Genomic DNA, 14863 nt, shown 5'->3' with positions numbered 1-14863 from the left:
CAAATTCTGTACGTTTGTCCTAACAGACAGCCTGTGGGGTCACACTACACAGAACACTCTGCTGAAGTAGATAATCAGCCGGTAACGCAGTCGTAGTGACACTACTGTAGCTCCCACCAGCCCAACAACATGTATGCTCTCGCTGGTAGGCATGAAGCGTCACAGAAGACTCGCTCATGGTGGCCCCCTACTCATTAAAGCTTGTTTATGCTTGAGGTCCGTGCGGCTCCGTGCAGACAAATTATATAATTTTAACTCATGGCTCTTAAGCGGAAAACTTCCGTGTCGTGTACCTCCAAATTTGTCTAACACCACGAACAGACACATGGAAAACTGGCAGAAGAACAGAGCTCCGAACAGCAGAGGTTCAGAAATACAGGCACTTACACGATTCTTCACAGATCACCATTACAACCGTATGTCGACTCAGGTACATCATAGGCTGAGATTCAGCTGTGATTTCATCATGCAATCTGCACAGAGACTGTTAAATTCATGTCATACAGCGTAGCAAGCTATGAACTTCTAAAATTGTTAAAATTGCAGTGTTGAGGTCTTAAAGGGGCTCCACCTGGTGGTAAGACCAAGTACTACACCTAAAATACAACACACTTTCTGACAGTCATCTTCTTTATTGGTTAATATATTTTTCACTGGTTAAACTGTTAACAGCAGTTAATTGACCAACCCTTAATCATTAACATCACTGCGTCCAACGTCATGAAAAGCAGGTGCTATTTGACTGAACAGTGACGAGGTGCTTCAGGTAATTATCAGTTTCTTAAGACACACAGCCAGTCTTATTTCTACCACTTCCAGCAGCAGACATCATCTACACTTTCAGAATTGATCGTTAAAAGAGTAGCTTAGATTTGCTTTCAATCAGAGGTGCCCAAACACAGAGGGAAGCTCGAAATTCTTAAGAAATACCCCTAACTGTGCTCCACACACCTCAGGAATATTCTCTGATGATGTGCTACAGCCCAGTCTACGTGTAGCTAATACATGCGATAAAAAATTTCATGGATTTCTCTGTGTTTGAACACAGAAAACAATAAATTAGCCTGTAGTTTTCAAGGTATATCGTCAAACTTACTGCACTGAAGGTTCAGAAAATCTGACAACAAAAATGTAGGAGGTGAGGACCAGCAATACTCAGAACACTCAATCTCACGCATTATCCATTTGCAAAATGCACCTTTATAAGAAACATCTGAAACTAGAAGTCTCCTGAGCCTGATCCTTTTATCAGCGTCATGGCCATAAGAAACCGAGTCCAATCCGCTGTCACACGTTTTAATAAATCACTCAACATGTGCAGCAATATCGATCAATAATTCATTGATTGGCAATATAAATGCACCCCGTATATTAATTGGTCATGGGCTGATATTGGTGGCAAAGGGAAAGACGAGTAAGACGGCCATTCCAGTGGGATTGGTATAGAACCACGGCGTCTTGATTAATCCGGACTTTAATCCATGGGCGCCGGCTGGAGGTCATTAAACCTCACAGAAGGCTTGGTGCCCCCGTGCTAGCTGAACTCCCACAATGCACTCTGCCCACCTCTGGTACAATACTAGAAAAGTCAAAATAAAAACCTGATTAGGGCATCCCTACTGCGAACAACTTGCATCCAAGTCTTTTTTAAAGTTATGGGAAAGGTTTCATATTCTGCAGCAGCAAAAGTGCCGTTTGATTTACTCCACAAACAAACTATGGCCGAGTACAAACCTCACTTCTACCAAACAGTAAAAGTTGCATTAGAGTTTGTTGCTGCCTATAAAACCTACTTGTGGAATGAACTTTGATTGGCTGCAGCTGTAATCTGCCACCAGAGATGTTTGTCACTTTTACAGGAACCAAAGAGAAGCTGGGCCACTGTGTGTTCTGTACTGCCCTTTGCGAGTAAAAAAAAAAAAAGTGCAGCTAAAAAGGTTTCATAAGAGATTCGTTAGCACTGGGGATTAGCGGATAGGGCTAATTTGCAAACACGGAACTGGATTGAAGTGAAGTGGCCCACGAGAACCGAACCGTGCAGCACGGATTGCAACGTGGTGATTTATTTAATAAGAGGAAAATAAAACATTTACAGGTTATAAGGAGTATTTGTTGTGCTAACTTGGAATAAAACACAACAGCTGTGAGTGCTGTCCTCTGCAGCGCTGTAGGCCTGGATCTCTCCCTCTCCGTCTCCTGCTCCCTCCCTCCCTCCTGCTCTCTCCCCCTCTCCATCCTCACCCCCTCTGTCCCTGGGGCCCTTCTCCTTTCATCCTCACGCCAAGAGCAATCACCATCTCCGTGGTAACGGCTGGTCATGTGACCTGCACCTGTTCCTCTGGCTGGTCGCCACACGCTGGAGCCATCTGGCCACACACACACACACACACACACACACTCTTCTACACTTGGCTGCCTTCTCCCTTCTCTTCCTCCGAGCTTCTTCTTCTTCATGGCCTCACTTCTCAATCACCTCTCTGCAGCTCTTTCTGCTCGGTCCATCTCTGCACTCGTCTTGTTTTAGCTCTAAAACTCTCCTCCAGAAATCCGTCTCTGCCTCCTTTTCTCTGTCCGGTTCAGTCGTCTGTAAACGCTGGGCGAATGAATCAACTTGTGCGACAATAAGCTGCCTTAAATCAACTTCTTAGCACTTTTTATTAAATCATAAATGCAGAGTATTTCACCATTTATGAGACTGAGCAGCACGTTGTAGTTGCGACGGGTGTTTTTTTTTTTTTGCCTTTTTCCAGGTTTAAAAGCAGGCAAGACCAATAAGTGACATTTGAGCTGATATACACCACATTTTATATGTTAACTCCATGTGATAGCAGGGGTCATTCATATCTAGGTTACTTCATTAATAATCATTGTCTCAGCTGAATAAGGAGGATAAAAATCAGGGTGACGACGTCAGAGCATCCGGTCTCCTCTGTTTACTGTGAGATCAATTGATTGATATTGAACAGTTTATCTCCTGCAGTTACGTCTGCTGTTCTTCTCTTTTGTTTTTCTATCAGTTTTATTGCCCACTGGAGGCCCATAGCTTAAAGTATTGTGTGGTATAGTTCTCCAGAATCTGTTTTGGAATAATCTATGGCTGCCTTCGAACTCAGCTGCTAGCTGCTAGCTTAGCCACTGTGAAAAAAAAAACAGAAAAAAAAACACAGTTCTCTGATTTGTGCTGATGGCTGTGGTTCTTGTTCAGATTTTGTGGGTTGTGTCTCTGCTAGATATGTGTCTGTCAGTTAGAACCGACTGTTAAAATAAACCTTACTTTAGCAAGATGAAACAGCTTTTCCTGGTAGCACAGCAAGCCTCTTAGCGATAGCCTTAGCCTAGCACAGACTGTAAAATAAGTTCCTTCTGTGCTGACAAAAAAAATGAATTATATAGGAAAAACTGGGCATGTTGTAGGAAGACTGAAGTTGTTTCTTGCAACTTTAGACGACAAAGCTTTGCTCTGCAAACGTGGTCATCTGTCGATCTGTGTAAACAACAGCTCTCAGTGTTATTCAGGGGCTAGTTGTAACATCACATGGTGGTGTGGGCGAGAAACTAAAGCGAGAAACGGGTGCATCAGAACCAAAGCAGCGCAGTTAATTTATTTTTATCGGTAAAAATAACAATACAGGGGGTCCTCGACTTACGTTGGAGTTCCATTACTACAAATTGATGCAAGTCGACTTTTGTTGTAAGTCGGAACTCTGGTGAAACGAAGGCGTTACGTGCATATGGATCAGTTTACATGTTTGTACAACTACAGTAACGACAAACAGTCCTTATCTCACACTGAAACACAACTTGGCAGGAAAATACCGGTGAAAATGTAAACTAAGTCTGACTTGCGCTTGGGAGCCATAATGAAGTTAGCAAACGTAGCATTAGCAAACGCAGCATAATCCAATGTAAACAAAGCCGCTATATAGCGCCACGTGACTACTGTACATAAAGTATTCATCCACTCCAGTCGCTGTGTGATGATGTACTCGTCCGCTCCGCTCATCAGCTAATTCCACTGAACAAATTTCAACGTAACAATGAAATGCCGTAAGTCGAGGACGTCATAAACTGAGGACCTCCTGAACAGAAAAGCGGAAAAAAATTACTTGTATCGGCCTTGGAGCTTGGCAAGACAGATACCTAATCCCCAGTGTCCACGCGGGTTGTCCAGATCTGATCTTAAAGATCGCGATAGAAGCTGAACAAAGTATTTGTTTTTTAACTAATCAGTATAGGTACGAGCCAAAGCCCAATTCTCCATTTACATCCACTGTCAAACAAGTGTCTTGAAAGGAGAGCACAATTTGTGAACTCTAAATCCAACGTTCATACTAAATTATGAATTATGTGTCTTGTTGATTTTAAATCCATCTGTCAACAATGTCAATTCTAATTTATCCATGTACAGTTCATTAATATTTTACCATCTTGGCGGCTGCATTATGTTAGAGGTGGTAAATGGACTGCATTCACAAGTTATAGCGTCCAGAAATAAAACCCCGAAGGACATAATTAAAACAAAGTGAACTTTGTCATATTAAAAACACTGCTGCTGAGCTGCCAACTCAATCAAACAGCTTAGTCGACCAAAAACCTCTCAGGATAAATTTCATTTAATTATCATCATTTAGTCTTAAACTGAAAACACGGCACCAGGCCCAGCCAGAAATCAGGGTTTTTGTTTGACGGAGAGCGAGGTGGCCGCTGCTGCCAGAAAACGCTGATAAAACTTATTAAATCAGAGTCGAACTGCAAAAAAAAAAAAAAAAGGGGGGCCGACGTGTCAATCATGATATTAAACAACTCCATATAAGGCAAGTCCTGTCCAGGTGTACACATAAGCTCCTCCCACTCACTCTGCTGTACACTGCTGGGCTTATAGCATGGCATTCACACATGCTGGCCAGCTGTGAGGTGTGTGTGTGTGTGTGTGTTGTATATGCGTGTGTGTGTGTGTTGTATGTATGTGTGTGTGTGTGTGTGTGTGTGTGTGTGCACTGAGCTGCGATGCTCCTTTCAGTTTGGGATAAAGGAGAGACAGGAAGCAGAACGGTGGAGTAAAACAACAGACAAAAAAAACGGTGAAGGGTGGGGTGTAAGGGACACCTGCTGCTGTGATGAGTCATACCGCTGCACCCCCATACACACCGCCCAAAACAACAAAACAAAAACACACACCGAAAGGCCACACACACCTTTCGAAGCATGTTCAGAAAGTGCTGTATTTGCACACACGCCTGCAGACACGCACAAGCCAAGGTGCCTGCATGCATGTCTGACTTCTCTTTGTGTGTACTGCAAACAAATCACACACACACACACACACACACACACACACACACACACACACACACACACACACACACACACACACACACACACACACACACACACACACACACACACACACACACACACACTGAGGGAAGGGTGTGGCAGCTCAGAGCGGTGTTATTTATAGATGTACTTCCTCTGAGAGAGAGAGGTAGACGGAGAGAGGGAGCTCGAGCGAGAGACGAGGAGGATGGAGAGAGAAGGCAAGGTCAAAGGAGAGGAGTGAGCTGAGTGGACAAGTAAACCACCTGATTGTATCGCCTACTCGCACAAATACCGTCCTCGACAGCTGAAACGCCGCCTCTCTGATGCATCTTTTCTGCCCGTCCATTGAAATCAAATTGCACAAACTGTTGTTGCTGTTAAAGAACAGCTTGTGGAGTGAATGTTGAACCAAAGTGAAGCAATCGACCCTTTGCATGCGACAATTTTAACATGTCAAAAACACTGAAAATTACTAATCAACCCTCCTGTTGTCCTCATTTACGGGCACTAAAAAAATATTGTTTCCTTGCTGGAAAGAAATCCAAACATTCAGCAAAAAAAAAAAATCCCCAAATTTATGAAAATTTGCGAAACCTTCAGGAAGAAAATTCCATGAATTCTTTAAGTTTTCCTTAAAAGTTTTATTTTAAAAAAAATCCCCCAAATTTGGCAAGAAAATTCTTGTAAATATTTTCAAAAAATGAGTAAAAATCTTCCCAAAAAAATCCTTAAAATATCTAAAGTGATTACATACATATCAGTAAAATTTGTAATATTTTCTGAAGAACATTCACATAAAGATCAACCAAAATCCAGTGAAATTTTTGGTTGATTTTTATGTGAATATTCTTCAGAAACATACTTAACATTTTTTTTTCCTACCAAAAAATGTTCAAAGATTTCCCAAAAATTGTGAAAATGTGGACATGAGAAGTTTCGCTGTGAGAATATATATTTTTTCCTACATTTTCAAACTTTAAACCAGGTTGATTTTGACCCGCAGGACGACACGAAGGTTAATCAACAGTAAAACAACAGTGTGATTTGCTGTTAGATCCTTATCGATTCTGTCTTCATTTTCAGGATATGTGTAAACGTGGAGATCTTAAGACGTGCATATGGCTCCTCCTGCTGCAGGTTTCTAATAAATTCAGAGGAAAGACACCTAAAAACAAGTAGAAGCAATAAAATAAACTGCAACTCTCTGTTTAAGAGCTGTTGGATCGTGACCTGGACTGATCCTGTCTCCATGTTGGGGTAAATAATGAAGCTACCGGTGCAATTGGTGGATTCCGCTGCTGGTAAGCTTAGAGGAAAGATGCATTTTTGGTCAAATATGGGTGCGAAAATGATGAAAAAAGACTTTATTTAGGCTATCAGGTCCAACTGAGTGAGACCGTCATCGCAACTTCTGTGGAAAAGTGACAGGAAGGAGTGCATGTCCAAAAACGAACACAAACCATAATTAGCAGAAAGTATTACCTTAGAATACACTTTCAGCGATCGATTTAGTTTAAAACCATACAAAACTGTACGTATGGGATATTAATGCAACATAAAATGGACCAACATGTACCAAATGCAGGCCAACAACAGGTCTGTGTCCATTCCAAGAAAAGATTGTACGAAAAGCAAGACAACAATTTTAACCTCTATTCATGATTAGAGATTAAATATTCCAACAACGTGTAGAGCAAAGGTGTCAAACCTGCCGACAGTGGGCCAAAGCCGGTCGGCCAGAGGGTTCAATCTGGTTGGTAGGTGTAAAAATTCCAGAGAAGACATTAACTGCAGATTTGTAAAACTATAAAATTATCTCTAGACTATACAAGTTTTTTTGATCATGAAGTAAAATACTAGATTGCACATACATATTTTGTCGTTTTGCACCTCATTTTTGTAACATTTTGTCTTGTTTTAGTTGATTTTTGGCCTGACTTTTATCGTTTGCCTATCATTTTTTTTTGTCCTTTTGTTTCTCGTTTTTGTCATTTTGTGTTTCCCTTTGGTTCTCGTGTTTTTTTGCCTTATTTTTCGCATTTAGCGTTTTGCTTTATTCGTTGTTTTGTGCATCGTTTGTGTCATTTTGAGTTCTTTTGTCTCACTTATGTTGTCTACTTTTGTCATTTTTGGTCTCATTTTTTAAAACTAGTGTAACTTTTTGTTGCTTTGTAACTTTTTGTTTTGTGTCGTCTGTCTCGTATTTGGTCATTTCGTGTTTCATTTTTGGAATATTTCACATTGCTTTTATTGTCTGACTTTTGCTGTGTTGATCATAAAGTAAAACATTACATCATTCAGTTGCAGATACCTGTGACTTAATGTGTTCCTTTGTAGATAAACTGATCTGTAAGTTATGTGTAAATGATAAACTGAGGCATAAAAGTGCTGAAATTTAACTAATTTTTCCTCAGAAATTTCAGGTTGTTCTTGAACTTTTGTAAAAAGATAACTCCTTAAATGAGAACATTTTCAGAATGTACTTTTTTTCCACTAAAACAAAGGAAAGATTTGGAGTTTTGGTTATTTATAGGCTATTATGTTCTCATTTTACGGTCCATTTGAGATCAAACTGGGCTGAATGTGGAACCTGAACTAAGATTTTGACACCCCTGATGTAGGGTAACGCCAACGTGCAAATCATCAGTAACCCCATTTGTTCCGAAACTACCCAAGTGCTAAGGCATAACTTTTTCACAGTGCCAGAAATCTGCAAATAAAAGGGGAGTGGAAACCGAAAAACAGCCCGTGTTCAAAGAGTTACCAGAACATCCTGGTTACACCAATTTAGCGAAGGCTTCGGTCGGCTCTGTGGCGGTTTATTTGTTCAAAGAGAGATGCAAATACACCGAGCAGAGAAAAACATTCTGCAGCGTGGTACCAGCCACAAGAAAAACTTCTGAACTTCTCAGGCTTTTTTTCTTTGCTCCTACACTTGCTGGTGGAAATCTCACATAAATCCCCCAAAATGCAATGGAACATATCTACCTTCAAAGGCGGATTTTCCAGACACTAAGCGAGAAATTTTTTATGGTTTATTTTAGGCCTTTAACACTTATTGAAACGCACTTCATTTAACAAGTCAGGAAACATTGGTAGAAGGAAAGCTAAACGCATAGAAGAAGCAACTTGAATGTAAAGGCGGTTAAACTTTATAGCCTTGACATTATGTGGTTTCACTGAAAACTAGATCTGCCCCCTATCAGTTAATCAAACATGAATCGATGAGAAAAGTAATACTAGATGAGTTTTAATTGGCTGATCAATCAAGGGAGAAAAACACTCAGTCACAGAGATCTTGTTTTTTGGTAGGAATTAAACAGGAAATCCAAATTATGGGATCATTTCGAGAAGGTAAAGCAGGATTTTATAAAGGGGACAAGCAAACTAAGAGGGAAACATTCAGCTCTCATTCATCAACTCAATTTATTATCTGAAATATCCACGCAGCTAATGTTAGCCACTTAGCATTAAAATCCACTCTAATGCTGTAGAACCCAGACAATTATGTGCTACTGGAGGTGAAAAATGCAATTCTAGGGAACAATAGTTAATATTTAGCTGGTTAGCGGATTAATATCTGACAGATGTACCGTCCCTCTGAAGCTAAATGTTTACCCAACACATTCTCTGGCATCACCGCAGCTCATTTAGGCTTGTAAAATATGCAGTTTAAAGGCTTATTATTAGCTGCAGTTTTGTATTTTTCTCAAAGTATAACAGTGCTACCTAAAAGAGTCTTTCCTCTCAGACCCGGAACTCAAACAACTTCCTGACGCCTCATTAAAAAAAAAAAGCATGTATTTAACCCTCCTGTTGTCTTCATTTAAAAAGGCACCAAAAAAATTGTTTCCTTGTCTGAGAAAAATGCAAAAATTCTGCAAAAAGATTTCCCCAAATTTCTGAAAATTTGCAAAAACGTCAGGAAGAAAAACTCCAGTAATTCCTTAAAAGTTTCCCTTACAAGTTTTATTTCTTTTGGCATGAAAATTCTTGGAAATATTTTTTTAAAAACAATCCTAAAAATATCTAAACATATAAATCAGTAAAACTTCTAATATATTCTTTAAGAACATTCACTAAAAAAATCAACCAAAATCCAGCGAAATTCGCTGGATTTTGGTTGATTTTTTTAGTGAATGTTCTTAAAGAAACTTTTCATTTTTTCCACCAAAAAACGTTGAAAGATTTCCCGAAAATATTGAAAATGTGGACATCAGAAGTTTCACTGTGAAAATAGATATTTTTTTCCACATTCTCAAACTTTAAAACGGGTCAATTTGACCCGCAGGACGACACGAGGGCTAAATAAGTGAGCAATGACTAACCAACTAATGACTTGAACTTGTGACTGTTGGATGACTTGGAAAATCTTTGGCAGTCGTATTAAAAACACACCAAATAAAAACCTTAGAGACATACACTGTATGACGCGTCTATGGCAGAAAAGTCCATGAGACATTACCATCGACCATCTGTCTAAACATCCTCATGCAGCCCCAGTATTTGTGACCAAAGCACCAGGAAAACAACATTAATACTTATCGTCCTTTATAATTCATCACTAGGGTTGCGATTGAAGCCAGACTTTGGAGGATGCCGGTGTTCAAACGCTGCGGGAAGTTCCAAATCCTCCAGAAATCCTGTAGCTATGTCCGCCCACTGTGCTCGGAACAGGAAGACGACAAACTTCGGCGACACACGGAATACAAATGGATCGACAGTCCTAATCTGTAAGCAGCTGCTACACTTTGCTGCTTATATTCTGATAAAGTCACAGAGGATGTCTACAAAACTGACCCGAATACAAGTCTACAAGGAGTGTCAAACATGAGGCAGACCTTAAAGTGTAAAAATTACAGAGAAGACATTAACTGCAATTTGTTAAACTATAAATTTAAAATATTTTCTAGACCATGACACGTTGCTTTGATCATAACATTCTTTTGTCATTTTTGTAATATTTTGTCTGTTTTGATTGTTTTTTTCATCTTTTTTTGTCTGACTTTCATAGTTTGTCTCCCGTTTTCGTCATTTTGTGTTTCCTTTTTGTCTCGCTTGTGTTGTTTTGTCTCATTTTTGTCATTTTGTTTTGCTTCATGTATCGTTTTTGTCGTTCTGCATCACGCTTTTGTCATTTTTTGTCTCGTTTGTCCATTTTTGGTCGCTTTGTAACTTTGTGTCGTTTGTCTCATTTTTTTGTTATTCAACTTTTCTTGCTTTTGTCGTTTTGTGTCTCATTTTTGCTGTTATTATTTAGTGTCTTATTTCTGTAATATATAGTCTTGTTTTGATTGTTTTTTTTGTCTGACTTTTGTTTGTCTCACGTTTTTGTCATTTTGTGTCTTATTTCTGCAATATTTTCTCTTGTTTTGATTGTTTTTTGTCTGACTTTATTGTTTGTCTCACGTTTTTGTCATTTTGTGTTTCCTTTTTGTCTCGCTTGTGTTGTTTTGTCTCATTTTTGTCGTTTTGTTTTGCTTCATTCATTGTTTCGTGTCGTTCTGCATCACGCTTTTCTCATTTTTTTTGTCTTGTTTGTGCATTTTTGGTCGCTTTGTAACTTTTTTGTGTCGTTTCTCATTTTTGTGTCATTCAATTTTTCTTGCTTTTGTCGTTTTGTGTCTCATTTCTGTAGTATGCCTTGTTTTTAGTGTTTTTTTGGCTTTTTTGTCTGACCTTTATCGCTTGTCTAATGTTTGTGTCATTTTGTGTCTATTTCTGTAATATTTTGTCTTGTTTTGATTGTTTTTTGTCTGACTTTCATCGTTTGTCTCACGTTTTTGTCATTGTGTTTCCTTTTTGTCTCGCTTGTGTTGTTTTGTCTCATTTTTGTCATTTTGTTTTGCTTCATTCATTGTTTTGTGTATCGTTTTTGTCGTTCTGCATCACGCTTTTGGCATTTTTTGTCTCGTTTGTCCATTTTTGGTCGCTTTGTAACCTTTTTGTGTCGTTTGTCTCATTTTTTGTGATTCAACTTTTCTTGCTTTTGTCATTTTGTGTCTCATTTTTGAAGTGTTATGCCTTGTTTTTAGTGTTTTTTGGCTTTTTTTGTCTGACTTTTATCATTTGTCTGTCATTTTGTGTCTTATTTCTGTAATATTTTGTCTTGCTTTGATTGTTTTTTTTGTCTGACTTTCATCGTTTGTCTCACGTTTTTGTCATTTTGTGTTTCCTTTTGGTCTCGCTTGTGTTGTTTTGTCTCATTTTGGTCATTTTGTTTTGCTTCATTCATTGTTTTGTGTATCTTTTTTTGTCGTTCTGCATCACGCTTTTGTCATTTTTTGTCTCGTTTGTCCATTTTTGGTCGCTTTGTAACTTTGTGTCGTTTGTCTCATTTTTTTGTCATTCAACTTTTCTTGCTTTTGTCGTTTTGTGTCTCATTTTTGCTGTTTTTATTGTCTTTTTTAAAGTCAACTACTAAATCAATTAGTTCCAGATAACTGTGATTTAAAGTTGTGTTCTTTTGTGGACACTCTGATCTGTACGTTGTAACGTGTAAATGATGAACTGAGGCTGAATTTTTGCTATTTTTCTTAAGAAATTTCAGGTCGTTCGTGATGTTTCGTAAAAGGATAGTTCCTTAAAGGTGAATATTTTCAGAATGTGCTTTTTTGCACTCAAACTAAGGAAAAATCTGGAGTTATTTCTCGGTTTTTATGCTGTGATTTTACTGGTTCGGACCACCTGAGATCAAATTGGGCTGAACTAAGATGAGCTGGACACCCCTGGTCTACAACAATCAGAGCTACAGGTGTGGAGACCACCTTAATGAAGAGCTTAGCTTCAAAAGAGAGACTTCACTCAGAGGTACGGAGATTTATTGTCGCCTTTGCTCGAGACAAACTTCCCTCCTCAGTGTTTGCCTTGAATTACAAAGGAGGAGGGAAGACGGGGAGGAAGAGATGAAAGCACGCGCTCCTCTTCGTCAGGAAGAGGTGGGATTGGAGGGAGGGGAAAAGGAAGGGGAAGAATAAAAGGAGAAGATAGTTGGGTGATTGTGGAGGTCCACCATTTTAGAGTGGCAGTGAATGGCCGGCAGCCATTATTATGCTAAATTAACCTGGGAGCTCCAGGCCGCCACTCAAGATGGAGGAAAGCCTGACAACAGATAAGAGCTCGTTTACCAATACACAAACACACACACACACACACACACAGGGGAGGGGGGCTGAGAATGGACCCACCCCCACATTTCCTCTGCACACACACACACACACAGAGCTGTGGAGTGGTCAGCAGCATGGCCTTCATTATCATTAGACGCCATTTTCTGCCACAAAGATTACTAAAGACCCCTCCCCCAGCACATGCATGCACACACAAAACGCCAGCACCCCCCCACCCCCACCTCAGTTCTCCACCCCCAGACTCTATTCCAGTGGCCAGTGCATGCATAACGTGCACACACACCTCCCCCAGCGCTGACCCCTGCCTGCTGCTTCGGCCCTCCCTCTTCCTCGGGATAAAAGAGGCCGAGAGGAAAGGGAGACAGAGGGGGAGAGAGATGGGGGGGGCCGTCCTGACGCATTCCTCAGTCAGATCAAGTTTCCACCTTCACAATGAAACCACCGCCGGCTCTCCCGTACACAAATGCCCTCGGCGCTCTGATCTGACAGATTGCGAAGTGAGAAAAGCATCGACGTCGGGAGAGGATGCGAATGTCGGGGAGAACGGCCAGACCCGAGCGAACGAGCGGCGAAAAGTGAAAAGATACGATGGAGGCAAGAGAGGACGAGTGCGAGAATGCAGGGCATAAGAGCAGAGAGGAGCGTAAACTAAACTTATTTTAGTTCAGGAGCCACATTCAGCCCAGTTTGATCTGGAGTTTTTACTATACGATGAGAAAGACGAAACAACAAGAGAAAATACTGAGAAAATGAGACACAAAACGTCATGAAAAGAGACAAATGACACAAGACAAAGCAGAAAAAGAGACAAAAAATGAGAAACAAGTTACAAAGCAACAAAAAAACGGATAAGCGACACAAATGAGACAAAACAAAAACACAAAACAGTGAGTAAAGCAAAACGCAAAATGATAAAAGACAAAACCACAAGCGAGACAAAAGGGAAAAACAACAAAAATATGAGATGAACAACAAAAGTCAGACAAAAAAACAACAAGACAAAATGTTACAAAAATGAGACACAAAATGACAAAAAAAAATGAGTCAGGCCACAAAACAAAACCTTTCACAAAAAAGTTACAAAGTGACAAAAAAATGGACAAACGACAAAACAAGATCAAAGAAAATGCAAACACAAAAAACGGCACACAAGATGAAAAACAAAGCAAAACACACAATAACAAAAAAAGACAAAGACCACAAGCGAGACAAAAAAGACACACAAAATGGCAAAAACACGAGATGAACAACAAAAGTGAGACAAAAAACAACTAAACAAGATGTTACAAAAATGACACAAAACGACAAAAAAAATTGAGTAAGGCCACAAAACAAAACAAGTTACAAAAAAGACGACAAACGACAAAACAAGACGAAAGAAAAACAGCACAAAAACGACAAATAAAGCAAAACACACAATGACAAAAAAAGACAAAAACCACAAGCGAGACAAAAAGGACACACAAAACGACAAAAACACAAGACACAACAAAAGTCAGACAAAAAACAACAAAACAAGACAAAACGTTACAAAAATGAGACAAAATGACAAAAAAAATGAGTAAGGCCACAAAACAAAAAATTCACAAAAAAGTTACAAAGTGACAAAAAATGGACAAACGACAAAAGACTAAAAAAAAAAAACACAAACACAAAAACGGCACAAAACGACGAATAAAGCAAAACACCCAATGACAAAAAAAGACAAAAAGGACACACAAAACGACAAAAATGAGAAATAAAACGTAAAAACATGAGATGAAAGTCAGGGAAAAAACAATAAAAACAGGACAAAATATTACAAAAATGAGACAAAATGACAAAAGAACAATCTAGTATTTTACTTCATCAAAACAACTTGTCGAGGTCTAGAAATTATTTTAAATTTTTAGTTTTACAAAAATTACAATCTGGAATTTTTACACTTGGAGGGTTGGACTGGACACTCCTGGTGTAAACAAAGTGAAGGTGATATCGACAAACGCTGATAAGAACTGGAGGATAGATTAAAGCAATCTATATTCTGCTCAGGACGCTTAAACATGTGTTGTCACTCTCCTTATGAAAGATAAAGAACTACAACATACAATAACTGTAAGAAAATGTAAGATTTTAACCCTCCTGTTGTCTTCATTTATGGGCACTAAAGAAAGATTGTTTCCTTGTCTGAAAAAAATCCAAAAATTCTGCAAAAATATTCCCCACATTTCTGAAAATTTGCAAAAACCTTCAGGAAGAAAATTCTCATAAGCCCTTAAAAGTTTTCCTTAAAATTTTTGTAAATTAAAACCTGCAAAATTTGGCAAGAACATTAAAAAAAATGCGTAAAAACCTTCCCAAAAAAATCTAAAATGATTACACATATATCAAGAAAACTTAATATTTTCTTTAAGAACATCAACAAACGTGAATGC

At 39.1% G+C, this 14863-nt stretch overlaps 1 protein-coding gene across 1 annotated transcript in view; it reads right to left on the bottom strand.

Annotated features, from left to right (window-relative positions):
- Positions 1-14863, bottom strand: part of chd7 (chromodomain helicase DNA binding protein 7) — a 105854-nt gene that overhangs the window by 55265 nt on the left and 35726 nt on the right.

The sequence above is a fragment of the Acanthochromis polyacanthus genome, chromosome 9, assembly GCF_021347895.1.
Source record: "Acanthochromis polyacanthus isolate Apoly-LR-REF ecotype Palm Island chromosome 9, KAUST_Apoly_ChrSc, whole genome shotgun sequence".
Taxonomy (NCBI): domain Eukaryota; kingdom Metazoa; phylum Chordata; class Actinopteri; family Pomacentridae; genus Acanthochromis; species Acanthochromis polyacanthus.
Note: the sequence above shows the minus strand (reverse complement) of the source record. Positions and strands in the feature narration are given on the sequence as shown.